This window comes from Tigriopus californicus, chromosome 7 (assembly GCF_007210705.1).
Source record: "Tigriopus californicus strain San Diego chromosome 7, Tcal_SD_v2.1, whole genome shotgun sequence".
Lineage (NCBI taxonomy): Eukaryota > Metazoa > Arthropoda > Copepoda > Harpacticoida > Harpacticidae > Tigriopus > Tigriopus californicus.
In genome coordinates this window covers 14,221,546-14,236,247 of record NC_081446.1, presented here as the reverse complement: position 1 = coordinate 14,236,247, position 14,702 = coordinate 14,221,546, and the positions used below count along the sequence as shown (strand labels likewise).

General features: G+C 43.7%; 1 long non-coding RNA gene across 1 annotated transcript; it reads left to right on the top strand.

Annotated features, from left to right (window-relative positions):
- Positions 1-1,769: 1,769 nt before the first annotated feature.
- Positions 1,770-7,756, top strand: LOC131884103 (uncharacterized). The gene is made up of 4 exons (XR_009373684.1): positions 1,770-1,910; positions 1,992-2,205; positions 5,839-6,197; positions 6,274-7,756. It is a non-coding gene; the product is annotated as an uncharacterized LOC131884103 (long non-coding RNA).
- Positions 7,757-14,702: the final 6,946 nt, after the last annotated feature.

Genomic DNA, 14,702 nt, shown 5'->3' with positions numbered 1-14,702 from the left:
TGACCCCATACCGTGCCCTTGCCCGAGTCAGTCATTATAGGTATTCACAGGTAGTATGTCTGAACAGGACAGTGTCCATTAAGAGGATCTATTTAGCTGAACGCAGCGTTCTAGTCCGCATGTCCAATGTTCATTGCGTGTAGCTGACTGAATAGAGATTCAAAAAGTGCCGAGGGTGTTTTTCATTCTTTCATGCAAATGAGTGGAAGCACTTTGTCAGTGGATTAGAATGTAAACCAGAGATGGATTTTCGAGGAATTTGCATTGGCCATCAAGTCTCGACTCATATATGAGCACACACCCTTTAATGAACGAATGCTCTAGTACATGTATCCGTCTTCTTCATATGAGCTCTGTCATTAGGACCGACTCAGTGTTCCCAATCGATTTCAAACAATGCACCCCCCAAGTCATGTGGAGGAAAAAGGATAGGTCGACCCTTGTCCAAATATGCTGGATGGCTGTCAAAGAGCCAGGAGCTGATGCCCAATTTTCCACGGCTTCGAGGAGCACGAATTGAATGATGAATATCAAAGAATTGGTCGCTCCTCTCTCTCTGCTCCGTGTACTTCGTTATGCAGGTCCGAAAAAATCCTCCTCCGAGGCATGAATTATATCCAGTCAATCAAATCTTCGACGGGAACGTGCTTGGCCAAATTCACGTGCTTAATCATGATCCTTGAGTATCAGCCAGGTATGTAGTACGTGCACAGGCAATGCATCCATGTAGTACATCGACTCAGTGCAGATGGCCCAAACAAAACTAGAGATCCGAACCTCTTGCGAACGAGATGGGAATGGAAAAAAAAGAATCAACATCACAACAGAGAACACCTTGTCCCAGTACTTGGAGTCGTTTCTCAGCCTGCCAAATTGAATCAAAGAAAGGAAAACCCCCAGAGAGTGATGATGTGGGTTTAATGAATGAGACAGGGAAATTTGCCATTGAATCGACGACGCCTTCGCTCTGCTTTTACTCTTTCTTTCCTCTTTCTGAGTGTGTGTCACTCCTCGTTCAAACTGTGGGTAAGATACTGCATGAACGGGTACGTGTATATGTATGTATGAATGTAGTATGTACGTACTATATCGCTGAGTTTAGGCTCTGGAGTGAGTGCTGGAGATTTCAAGGGCTTTCTCATTCCGAGTCTTGGCGCGACTATTAATCTTTTTTAACACTTTGCTATCTCGCATTGAGATTGGAAGAGCTCTGAGCTCTTCTGGTAGCGCTGCTGCTCTTGACAGACGACGAGTAGATGAAAGACCGAATATATTTGAGTGCAGATCGCCTACTAAAAGAAGTTTCACAGCCACTATTCATATGGAGATTGAATCCATTACTTGCACTATTTGCTCTGTCAGCACATGGATTTAATCACGTCAACAGTTGCATTTCAAGCCACCTCTTTCACGGGTATTTGCCAGGCATTTCGAATTCGGACATGAGAAGTTTTGAATTCTTCACCTCTGACCACGACATTTCAAAGCTGCTAGTACTCGTCGATGTACATATACCTACGTAGAACATTGGGATAAGAGTTAACGTACAATTTGATGGGCCCTACAAAGAAAAGAAGCACCCTCAGGGTTGAGGAACAAGCAAGTTCTCCATCCACTTGTGGCATCGTAAATTTGTCAATTACAGCTATGGGTATTTACACCAATGGATCAAGACATACAAAGCCCAACTCCTCATACATATTCGGGTCTTTTTTCTTTTTCAGATAACGTCTGTGCGCAACCCTGGTCTGTGTAATTTGTCCAGACACAAAAAATTAGCTTGGACAGAAGAATAGCATGCTCGTCGTCGGGCCCCTCCCTCTAGTAAATACTGTAGCAAAGGAGCGGGTAGTGGGTTGTCCTCTAAATTTGTCCGAGTGTCTCTCGCACCCCAGGCGTGATATCGCTAAGTAAATATTCAATGGGTTGTTGTTTGCTTAACTGACTATCACTCTTGGCCATCTTTCTCTTTTTTGTATCTTCTCCACCAGATGCTTCTTTATCCTCCATGGAATCGCCGCCAACTTGAATCTTCTGAGGCTTGTTGTGTCCGTTTTTCGTGAATTATGAGCTTCCTTGTCTTGAGCAGTGTTGCCAGGAGTTCAAATCTAGGTCCACAACCCAATGTGAGATTCTTTGTGTGACGACCGTCAGAGAGCGTCAGACGACTCAGAATAAAAGCAGAGAGCAATGGGAACGAGAAAGGTAGGTAAATAGAGAGGGTCCGAATAACATTATTTTGCTTTCAGACTCGATTAGTAGTCCTAAAGATTTGTTGAGCAAACACTAATTTGAGAAGAATGCCCGATGTATTTGCTGCCATTCAATACGTACGTACGACAGTGTCTGGTCTCTGAGGATCTGGACGGCTTCCTGATAAGTAACTGAATACATTTTTTCCCTCTCCCTGAGCCTTACCTAAACACAAAAGATAATGATATTGGTTTCCAACCTTCATGATTCCTAAGTCAGACCTTTTTTTTCCTTCATCGTAGTGCACTTTTTTTCGGCTGAGAGATTTCAAGAATGGCGCAGAGATACTGATCTCGAGTTTTACGGAAGAATTTCTCCTCTCTCTTGGATCCATCCTCTGGGTGAAAGATTTTGAACGACGAACGATACGCAAAGTTTTGTGGGTGAACTCGCTTCAAAGTATAATGAATCATTCCCTAGGGTTTATCAAAATATTTTACGGACTGATCAGCCTGTAATGATGAATGATGTCTTAAAAAAACTCCAGACCCCATCATTGGATGGTAAAAGAAGAAACCTTCTCTTACTACTCTAAGAACGATGATAGTCTGTACGTATGAATGTACATTCTTGGAGGCGGCGGACCCCTTTTTCGCCTGGCAACTCAGCCGGGCCAAGAGCAAAAAGTTCGGCAAGCACTTGGGACCATCCATCAAATCTCCAACAAATTGACCATCCATATCCCGGTAACCAGATGCATATTGTACTCGATCCTTTGGTTCACTCGGGTAGACACGTCTGCTGATGTGTGTGTGTGTATGTGTACCCATGGACACGACCGCAATCTCCCGGATCGTCTCTCCTCCCTCTTCGTTTTGATGAGCTTCATCATCATCATAATCGTCATCTTTCTGCTCAATGATCCTCGTTTTTGGAATGCAGGGCAAAGTTTCCGTGCTTTTGAGAACCATCCAGGCATCTCGTCTGATTCGATAATCAGTTTACTCCGTCCGTCTACCTGAAATGGAACGGAAGAATTCCGTTAATTAACCTGCTCTCGGCGCCAAATATAGACTCGAATTCAAGCGGAATGTCTAATAAGTTGATTCCATTCTGGAAAAAAGTGTCGGAATCCCAGAATCTCGCATTCTGGATATCATTCTTGCCATTCATGCCTTTCATGCCATTCAGTATGCGCAGTAAATATTGAAGGTACATCAAACTGGAAGAATCAAATGAACGAACGGACGGAGAGAGAAGAGTGAGGAGCTTGCGGAGGAGATGATGATGATGATGCATCACTCGACGATTGAGTCAATCTAAGCCTTTAAAAGATCTCTTACTTGAACACGTTTCCTTGGGCCAATCGCCGTCGCCTTCGATCAAAGATTAATGGAAGTTACATTATGTATTACCACTCGTCCACATTAAGTTTCCTTGTCGTGGTGCTCTCGCTCAAGCTGGCCACGACGACGATGATGTAGTTACACGAACAAAGTTGGATCCCTTGATCGTGCCTCCCTCCTCCGTCAGAATCTGCTGATCCTCTTAAGATAGTTGGAATCTAATTCAGTTCTGCCAGACGAGTCCAATCAGTCCGTCCACGTCAGGTCATTTTCTGAACATGGGAACGCTTCAAATGGCCAGGAAATCTCTCTTATTTCTCGGAGCCACAATCAATGCCAGTCAAAATATGCATGGAGCATACTCACATGCATAGTTAGGCTGTATTGGTGGTGGGTGAGCCATCAGAATTCCCGTTTTGTAAGCTTATGAATACTAACGAGCTTGATATGAGCTCAACAATGACGATTCGGCGCTCGTCCTCGTCGGTGGGAAGTGGGATTGGAGAATGGACTCCAATTGGATTTTGACGTGATATCTAACGTGCTCGAATGGTTATCTGATGAGCTCTTTCATATAAAGATTGGACGAGCTGGTCAAGGTGCCCACAGAATAATGGTTCTCTTGTGTAAATTCACTCTGATTAGAGCGATAACAAAGGGAGTCCTTCCATTCCGTCGCGTCATTTCCAATCTCCTCGCCTTCGCCAAACGAAACACACCAGAGAAGCACACACAAAGTGAGGTACAATTCGTTTTATTGTCGCAACGAAACTTGGACGATCCAATCTTTCAACCTGCTAACTTTCACCTGTACCTCGTTCAATGGCGTTTTATTGACAAAAATCAGACACATTCTTTATATCCTCCTTGGAAATCGGGATCGCGTTTCACCCGAGAATGAGAGCGAGGATTTGAGCCAGGGATTTCCAGTGATTGCTTAGGGCGTGGCACTCTGGAGAAAGAGAGAAAGAGAGAAAGAGAGGACAGCGGAGAGTGCCAGCTGTGTTCGACGCTGAAATCACGGATTAGCGAAGAAAAATCACACTCATTATTACACGTGCAGGGCAGAGAGCGAATGACACACACTACTGTACCGTACTATACTCTTGGGAGGAGCACTGCTCCCCTGGTATTCTAAAAGTAAGGCTTGCCATCATTATTATTGTTGTTACTAAGTACAGATGCATTGGGTCATGTTCCTTTTATTATTCGAGTTCGCTCTCTGCCCAATCAAAATTTGGAGATTGGATTGGGGGTTGAGGCCAAAAAAAAAAACACCGAGTTGGTTTCGTTCCAGTTTTGGTGACTGGTTGGGTTGTTAGTAATGAGAAGAGTTAGTGGCTGGAAATCTTGGCCATAAATTAGGCGATATCTCTGTCCAAATCACCCTCAAGGATTCATCCATCCATTCCGCTGCGCTCGGATGTTTCCTCCACCCTCTTAAAATTCAAAACAAATTCCGGCTCCCAATCCGCGTTACTAATGGACCCAGTCCTCGCTGTCGCTGTCGCTGTCGTTCTTCTATCTAACTATTACTTTACTACTCTTGAGTTGCACTATACGGCAAGTCTTCCTCGGGAACCGAGGAGCAGTTCGCCACACACCATATCTAATACAAATGGGATGCATTTGGCATACAATCCATTACGAAGGAAGGGAGAGCCAGCCAGATATGAAGATAGTACGTGGTGAATGGATGGAAGATACATATTTGACGAGCTGTTTACAATTCAATATTTGAGATTTCCACAATTTGAGGGCTTCCCATTCCTTTTATGGATTCCGGGTCGCCTCTGGCCAAAACATCACTCGCTCGTTTGCTTGCTTGCTTCCTTGCTTGCTTGCAGAACTCGGCAGAGAAGTTGTCTTCTTCCATCTTTGGATCGAGTCCATTCCGAGCTGAAATTGGAAATCTAATTGGATATTAAATTGAATAAGTCCTGTCAGATGCACGCACTCGTGCCATTAAATATCTCATCTCATCGGATATTTTTCCCCAAAAAGGAATGCCTAATGCTCAAACCCCCAACCTTAATCTCATACTCCCTCAAGACATTTGTAGACCTTCCCATTGGAAACAAGCACATTAGAAACCATGAAATGGGAAAGGATCCAATGGCCACTCTAGGCCCGAGTTTTTTAAAAAAGGGCATGAAAATCAGATCGCTTCATTTACTAAACTTGGGTTTTTTTTTCCTCGTCAAGCCCCTCAATTTTGAATGCATGAACACCAGTCTAAAAATTACCATTGGTGAACTTTTAAAAATTCCATCCCTAAAATTTGTAATTCATCCAACAGTCCACCACCCTCCCCGACTCCTGGACTCCTGGACTCCTTGGACTCCTGGACTCCTGGACTCCTGGACTCCTGGACTACTTGCTTGGTCCGTGGTCCTCATCGGTCGGGTTGTTGTTCCTCCCTCGCAACAGACTCCCTCGCTTGAGTGCGCCAATCTGGGAGAATTCTGAATTTGAGACTTCAATTTCTGCTTGGAGAGTTCAATTTTCTGGACCAGTTCACTCTCGAGCTGCATCGCCAGCAGCAACCCAACCATTCAATGGCTTTTGGACGACGAGAGCGAGAACGATGACGACGACCAGAAACGGAAATAAGTAACATGTCGACCCCTTTTTGGCTCTTCACACGAATTGGAGGAGGTGGAAAAAGATGGAAACCCACGCGAGGGGATTCGTTTATAGGGTATGAAATTAACTTTCCCAGCTCTCGTTTTAGTTACACGTACAACTCAAGAGGGATTTTGTGCGAATGAACCCGTTTTTTCATCTTGTGCATGGACAAATTGGGGGAGTGGACCATAGCTGTGAGTTCGTCTTAACGAAGGCAAATTGACAAAGTGATCGGATGAAATGACTTGATGAGTGGCCACCAAACCGTAATCCAATCCTCGAAGGAGCCACTGCCATCAATTTATGGCAACCAAATTTTTCTGGATGATCCTATCTTGATCACGCACTTCACAAATCCACTCAATTTTAGATTGAAAGCCTCTCAATTCGAGACCGCAAAAAGCAAACAATGCCTTCATCATCGGGCCAGATAGATATGAATCAGAATTCTCCATCCAATCTATTCTTATCGCTCATGTGAAGAGATGGAATGCAAAAAAGAACGAGCCCGAAGTTGCCTTCGCTCGCTTCAACGACCACGCCAGTAAAGCAAGCCAACCAAACCATCCCAACCATCCATCCAACCATCCATCCATCCACTAGTCAGCAGCTAACCAATGAGTACCTCTCAGCTGTTACAGAGAGGCAGGCAGCCAAGCAAGCAGGCTGGCGACCATGTATTATTCTGTTTGTATTGCCATTTCGCATCCAACATTCTGAAAGGGACCCAAATTGAATAATTTTCAGATTCACAAAAGCTGCCCATTCCTGCAACCCCGGAGACGAAATCATAGATGGATAAAAGTCTTCCTCTGACTCAACCCGGACACGAATCAGCCGGATGGTTGGCACGTCTGTGAAACGAATAAGAGATCTGGCTTGGAAATTTGGAAATCTACATAAGCTAATCTCGAGAACTGGCATTTCTTTTTCTCTCATTCCTTCCTTCCAACCAACCAACCATTCAACAACCCCTCTAGGTGTTCTCTGCAGCGCTAGTGCTAGTGCGTATTGATGCACACATGCACATGTGAGTGAGAAGAAAAAAGAAGAATGTGGAGCCTTTCCGTCGAGCTCAAATGTGTTATTATTGTAAGATTGGCCCTCCCGGGTGGAAAAACATCAATAAAGCCATTTCCATTGAATTCATTAACAATGAGCTATTCAAATAAGGAGCAGGAGCAAGGGGGAAAAAGGCGATGTCCACGAAGCCAATCTACATTACAAGTGAGCATGGAATGGTTCCGTTTCACGGATTGGAAGGAGCCGAACGTATAAAGCATTACCAAACACGGTTCAAACCACACACAAATACGTGTGCAGTATGTATACGCATAACGAGCAAGGTACAATCCCCACAGTGAATGCGGTCTAATCAGGATAATGTTGATTTTCAGCTCGAAATGGGAAAAGGCTCCCTATGGAATCAAAGCTTCGTTACGAAAAGGAGAGTCAAGAGCGAGCAAGAACAAAAAAAAACTTTTTGATGGAAACCACATGTCCCATGAAATGTCATATCTCCAAATGTCACAATTCAACGGAGTAACGATGAAGAGGGATGGTATATGTAATGGATTCACGAGATGAAAAGGGGGATTGCTATGATTATAATCAAAGCATGATGTCGTTTACGACATCTGATAATGAACACCGTAATTTCGTGACGCTAAAATACTTGTTTCCGAATTCATTTCGATTAAATTAAGACATGATGCCAATCAATATCGACACACTTGCACAAAGAGCGTCTCCGGATCCGAATAGGTATAATGGTGCATCAAAGCGCTTTTTCAACACAATATATCAACCGAGTCAAGTGCCCCTTAAATTCCCCTCATTAGCCAAAAAGATCAATAGGATTGCAAATGCTGTGTTTTCATTGCCAAAAAAGTGTACAAGCCATAAAGTGTTTTTCCGCACACCATCTCGCACAATCCGCTGTTTTGTCAAACGCTCTTTTGCAATTGGGCAAAATAAGGCTGCAAATATCTGCGTGTCAAAAAACGAGCTGTCAAAGATCTCAGGTTGTCACATCAAATACACTATCACTCTGAGGCTCTTAATAAAAAGCACACATATCTGTGTGACAAAGCTGAAGGGAACAAAGTGACCGAACAAATATTGATCACCATCAATTCATAGGGACATACTGGTAACAGAGGAGCAACTTAGAGGCATAACGTAGGACAGAAAATGGGAGGGCTGTCAAACGTAGCCTTTGTTCAATGGATGCTCTGCCAATAGATTGAATGTTTTCAATTCCTATATGCATTGGGTATCTGTATATTGCACAAGTTAAAGTTCACACATCCTAATCCAGGATAGGATTCAAGACATTGGAAATGACATGCAGAGATTCGTGATATCGAGATCATGAAAGGAGTGCAGTTCCAACAGCCAGACACATTAACATTGATGGCAGATTGGGGGATTAAAGGCGAGGAAGACGGGCATTGCGGATTTTAGCAACCTAAGCAATCAGAGCTGCTGCTCTTCCAAGATCGAGGTTCTTTTGTTACTAAGTAGTCTCGTCGGCTTGGCTTGAACCTGTTTCCAGTGAGGATAGTTATTCAGGATTTCTTCAAACATCGCTCGTAAAACAAGTCCAGTCCGATGCTCCAATGTCTGATGAAAACGAATGACGGCAATATTCTGCAATTGACAGCTTTTGGCATTGCTCTTCCTAATCTCATTGATGGATATGATGAGACTTCCATTCATGTTGGAAATCCCCACATTTCCAATTTAGGGACCGTCGCTGTCGATGTTGTCGCTTACTCAATTCACTCGAGCTTGTTTTCCCCGACTTGTCTTGTCGATGACTGTTCGAAGAATTGGACAAGTTGTCGATCACAATATCCACTTACTATCATGATTGTTATTATCATTATTAATAATATTGTTATTATTAGGAAAAGGAGGAGCTGAGTGACTATAAATGAACGAACCTTGTTTCTTGGTAATCGGTTTCCTGCTCAAAAACACCCACCTCCATCTACTATACGTAGATACATAGCTCCTCAGTTAGTGGTGTAGAGACGGACTTTGGTCCCACGTTGACTCAATTCGCCTGTCACAAGTGACAGCAAACAAACGGCGTCTTGCTACAATTCAACGTAATACTACTATATGCACTACTTTCGTTGTGGTGGTGCTGGTAGTGTGAGTAAAAGGCCAGTAATTGTGCATACATTAGCGGTAATGCATTGACAAGTCAACAACAGAGCCATGACGCCTTTACATTAGTTTAATTAAGAGCGAGATTTGGGAAAAATAAACACGGTCAGGATCTCGTCCATCGTGCATTAGCATCACTCTAATTTAGTTTGCAGATGTGAGCAAGCACATGATAGTCAGCTTTTAGGTTATGGCAAACAATAAAACTGCATATAGGGATGTAACGAGTCCTTGAAGTGACTCTTAAGACTCGAACCATTTCGTTATTTTTCAGATATTCCGAACGATTCCTGTCGTTTTGTTCTACACGACTATGAAATGTGTGTCCAGAGAATTTCAAAATCATTACATTTGACTTGCTTTTCCCTTGTTTTTATCATGATTTCTTTCTTTTTGTGCATTTATTCTGGATCATGCAAATGGCACAAAAACCTTCATTCTGCACAAAGAATATTTATTTTAATGAATATCTTGTCATTGCTTGTTTGTACTTAGGAATAAGACTTCAGTTTGAGCATTTGTTTACACGGCCAAAAGACTCGTCAGACTCGAGTCATCGTTTTTGGACTCGTCTACAACCCTAACCGTAATCCACACTAAAATGACGAGAGGATCCCATACAATCACGCAGTTCTTCCCAGTTCTATTTATGTCATAGCCACAAAAGTCCAAATCGGCCTGTATTTTCCGTAAACGAGATCATTCAATGTGGTGACACTTTCCCAGCTTTTGGATCGACCGCAGACTATGAACAAGCAACAAGAACAGCAACATATTGAAGTTCATCGAAGCTCATCGAAGCTCGGCGAATATACTATAACGTAGACTTTAAACTTTGGGCGGGGGACTGAGTGCAAAACGTCAATCTCAATGGGCAAGATGCCTGGCTGTTCGGATAATTGGATAATTGAGAGTGACCTCCAAGTAAATTAGGAGAGTGCTGATGTCATCGCCTTAATTGATTTCAACACAATACTCCTGTCAAATTAGCCGATTCCACACATTTCGGGTCTCTAGTTAGTTGCTGATCTGGCCCCGAAGTTCGGATCGGCATGTCCTCGTTGTCATTGTCAATGTGGGCAATACTGTATTGTGTATCCGTTCCTCGGCTAATCCATTCAATATGGATGAGACTATGGAAATGACACCGAGCAAACAAAGCGGGGATAACCGAGAAGCCCGAGGATTTATCTGTCTGTCTCTCTCTCTCTCAGTTTCTCTCTATTGCAACAACAAGCATGGGAAACAACTGCAGAGCGAAATTATGCATGCCTCGATAATAGAGTTTGTTCTATTGCGTTGAGGTTTTTTTTTGCAACCTCCTCCTCCTCCTCCTCCTCTCTCTCTTTATCATTCTTTGATCCCTTTGAAAATAACTTACTCACTTCCTGGAAATCGGTCTTGCATGTGGTGGTTCAAGCTGTATTTTGGAAGCGTGTACCAGGCAGGGTTTGAGTTTTCGGGGGGCTGTGAGAGAGAGAGAGAGAGAGGATGATCCGAGGTGTCTTCAATAAATCAAGAACGTTGTAGCACTTTAATGGATTTCATTTTCTCTCTAGATTTATACAGACAAGTTCGAAATCTTTTCCGCTTTTAATCCCCGAACCCGATTGCCCGCTCGAGGTGGAGATCGAGAATGAGAAGGAAGAAGAAGAAGACGGAGAAGAAAAAACCTCTTTCCTCTCCTCGACATTAAAATTTATGATTCCCTCACATTGGATCCCATTCTCCGGTTGGTGTGAGTAGGATCTGAAAACGACTTTAATGAACTTGGAGCAGGCAATCTGGTACTTTTTTGATATGAAAGGCCATTCAACCTGTTATCATCTCATCTAGAAGCACTACGGACAATCTCGTTGATGCCAAACATTTCCATTGGCCACTTCCAAAAGACCCGCTATTCGCTACCCGCTTCCAGTAAACGAGCATTGTGTCCTCCTCCTCCTCCTCCTCCTCCTCTTCCTCGGGGTACTCGGGACTCCAAAGCATGGATAGATGGATGGCTGGATGGCATAGAGGGAATGGTTATTTACTCGAGGCAGATTAGGATCACTCCCAAATGGGAAGGAATGAATGGCCGTGCAATTTCCCTCGACACATTTTGGACATTAAACACATTCCGCTTGCAAAACACACGCGCACACACACGCACTCACACACTCACATGCTCTCTCTGTCTCTCTCTGTCTCTCTCGTCATGTTGTTCAACATTGGTTGGACAATGTGATATCAATCTGGCTGGAGGCTGTCCCTGAATTCGGCGTTTGAGGTGATGGTATTTCCATTATGATCCGTAACCACAAAAAAAAACTCCTCATCACGATCCCTCTGAGGCAAATTCCACTCGGTCATTTCGGAGATAATCTTCGGATGAGCCTTGGACGGGTTCGAGTGCCGCTGCTCCATAAAACTTGTTGTACCACCGGTTCTTTCACTATTACTCTCGAAGATGCCACTCCAAAAGATTACAGTGTATGTATGTGCTCGCTCGTCGAGGATCAATTTCTTGGACAATATTCCCAGTCGTCCATTCATTATTTAATCAAGTCGTTGGCCTTCTGGTTGTAAACCTCCCATCACCATCATCATCATCATCATCATCTTGGTCGTCCAAGTTATCGTTATCTCCCAGACCAGCCAAGACTTGTACGTGTATATGTTTATGCGTGTGAGTTTGTTGCCAACTTTTATAAAAGTGGAATGACCCGACCAAAACTCGTATCTTTTTTTGGTAGCGCCTTGGAATCTTGCAAGAGGAAGAATTCTCGCAACTCACGGATGATCGAATGAAAGATCTCCAAGAGGGGCTTTTGAAGCGGCTGAATTGAGGGAAAAAGATAAGCAACCCTCGCAACCCAAGCGCAGGGAATCAGGCTCCGCAATACCTCGAATTGGCTGGCATTTAATGGTTTGGAATAAACAACGGGGCTCCCAGGCCATTGTAGTACGTCCGTACTACAACCGACGTACGTGGAATCCGTTGTATGTACCACATTCACCTTCTCATCTCGATCGAGCTAGGAACGAAGGCAGGGACGAAGGGAAGGGAAACGAGGAGGAGTAAGCAAAACACAACCATTTCTTCACTTTTATGTTTTATTTCCCCCCTCCCCCGTTTACAACATCCACACATGGAGTTGGCCCCCTCATCTCCGCTTTTAGGAATGAATTTCTCATACACCATAAGAGGAGCATGCACTACTGGAAGAACGAATGCTAAGTGTACGAGTATATAAGTTACCGAGAGAGTATCAAGTACTACCTATGGGTTGTATATAATGGGGAGAATGCAGTGTTTCTTCCTCCTTCGTCGTCGTCGCTGTTTCTTTCATCCATCCCATGATGAGGCGGGTTTATTTGAACGAAGTGATAGAGATCGTTGAGCAAATATGTAATATCCGTTCCTCCATGGGAGTTTTCCCCCCTTTGGCTGCTTTTCTCTCGATCTCTCGCTCTCGCCCTCACTCACTCACTCACTCACTCACTCACTCACTCACTCGGTTCACTCTCAGTCGGTGTAGAGTACGTAGTATATGTACAGTAGTAAAGCAGCAGGCTCTTGTTCTATTGATACTTGTATTAGACTCGGACCTAAAGCAATTTCTAGGACAATGGGTGGCCAAATGAAAAATAGCGGGGGAAGGAAGGAGAAGACGAGTCCATTCACCAAATTCCTCGATTACCAATGGAAAATTCGATCAGCCGCGTTTTTACGGAGGCGTGAACATTTTCATCTCTTTCAGACATTCAACATACACGCACAACACTCACATAACAGGGTTTTGACGAAAAACACAGTCACCTTCAAATCCGGTCCAGCTCTTTCACATCGTACCAGAGTGCTCTGTCATTTTCAATTGCTCTGTTAAAACTATTCCTGCACTAACTCTCTCGTGCCTAGACTGGTTCTTAAAACTGGAAGTTTTTGACGAATTCACATATTTCATTATTCCTAATTCATTAGTGAGAATCTCACTCGGTGAATGTCACTCACCAAGCTTGAGCCTTGAGTGCATGGATTGTGGGATTGTGGAATTGCCTCTGGTTTTGGGGAGCTCCACTCCCAAAGTTTCGGTCTGAATCATCCCAGTCAGGCGAAGCGTTATTGTTGTTTCATTTTTGAAAGTTCCAATTAACCGTGAAGCCATTAGTGCTCAAAGTATTTACAAATTAATTCGCTTCATCGCCAGCCAGTCAGCCCTGGATTTGCATGCTTTGACAAAATAGCAACTAACTCGTTGGATAGCCTCACAATTCCAATGGCTTCTTCCTTGCTTCAAGCCGGTCATAAATTCTCTTAACGAGTTAATTCACGATTAGTTCAGGCTTGACTCTGGATCCGGCTAGTACACACACACGCACACACATACTACACGTACAATTCAACGATACAGTGGGGTCGGGTAGACTGTCGAATGTACGCATGTACATACTGTACTGTACCGACGATTTTCAAGGGGTCTTAATGACATATGAAATATTCTAATGAAGTTACGGTTAGTTTATTGTGCCAGTTTGTTTTGGCTTTGCAATTCTAGTTGGACTGGCCAGATTCTTCTCAGTTGGCTGGCCATAATGACTTCTGAGCCCATGATAACCTAAGCTCGTAAATTGCCTTCGACGATCATTGACGGCTTTAAATCAAATCAAGAGGCGTTATTTTGCGCTCAACCTTTCAGAGGCGATTAAACTTTTTGATTGAGGTGCCACAGGAAGAGATGTGCGAGCAAGTGAGTCCACCAACAGTAGAAGAGCCAGATTGGAAAACCATTTGGGGAGATCGCCCAGAACGGAGAGGGCGTGGTCAATGGACGATAACAAAAAAGATAACTCGCCTTCAAGGAGGTACTACGTACGACCTCTTTCAAGTCCGAGCCAGATTCATTAATCATGTGCCAGGGATGGAGGAATCGAATGCAAATTCTTTTTTTCTTCTCTTCACTCCTCCACCTCAGCTGACTTGCTTTCAAACTTTAGAGTTTGTCACACGGAACAATGTTCAAGGATCGTTTCACGATTTGTCACTCGAGAATGAAACCGCTTTGTTCGCGGGAGGTTACTACTACTACTACTCTTACTAGTACTACTTAGAAGCCAGATTTGCCTCGACCACGAATATTGTAATGTGTAGTAAGTACATAAAGTGGCAAACGTCAAATTCGGGAGAAGACCGCAGCGTTGGGATCGTTAAAGTTTCAACCAATTCAAAAAGGCTTCAAAATTGGAAAATTATGGTAATTTGCCAAATCGCCCACTCAGCAGCCACCACAAACCCTCCCTCCGAATCCTCCGCTTCTTCTAACTACTCTTCGTCGAACTTCGATCTTTCACTCTCTCTCTCTCTCTCTCGTCCACAAC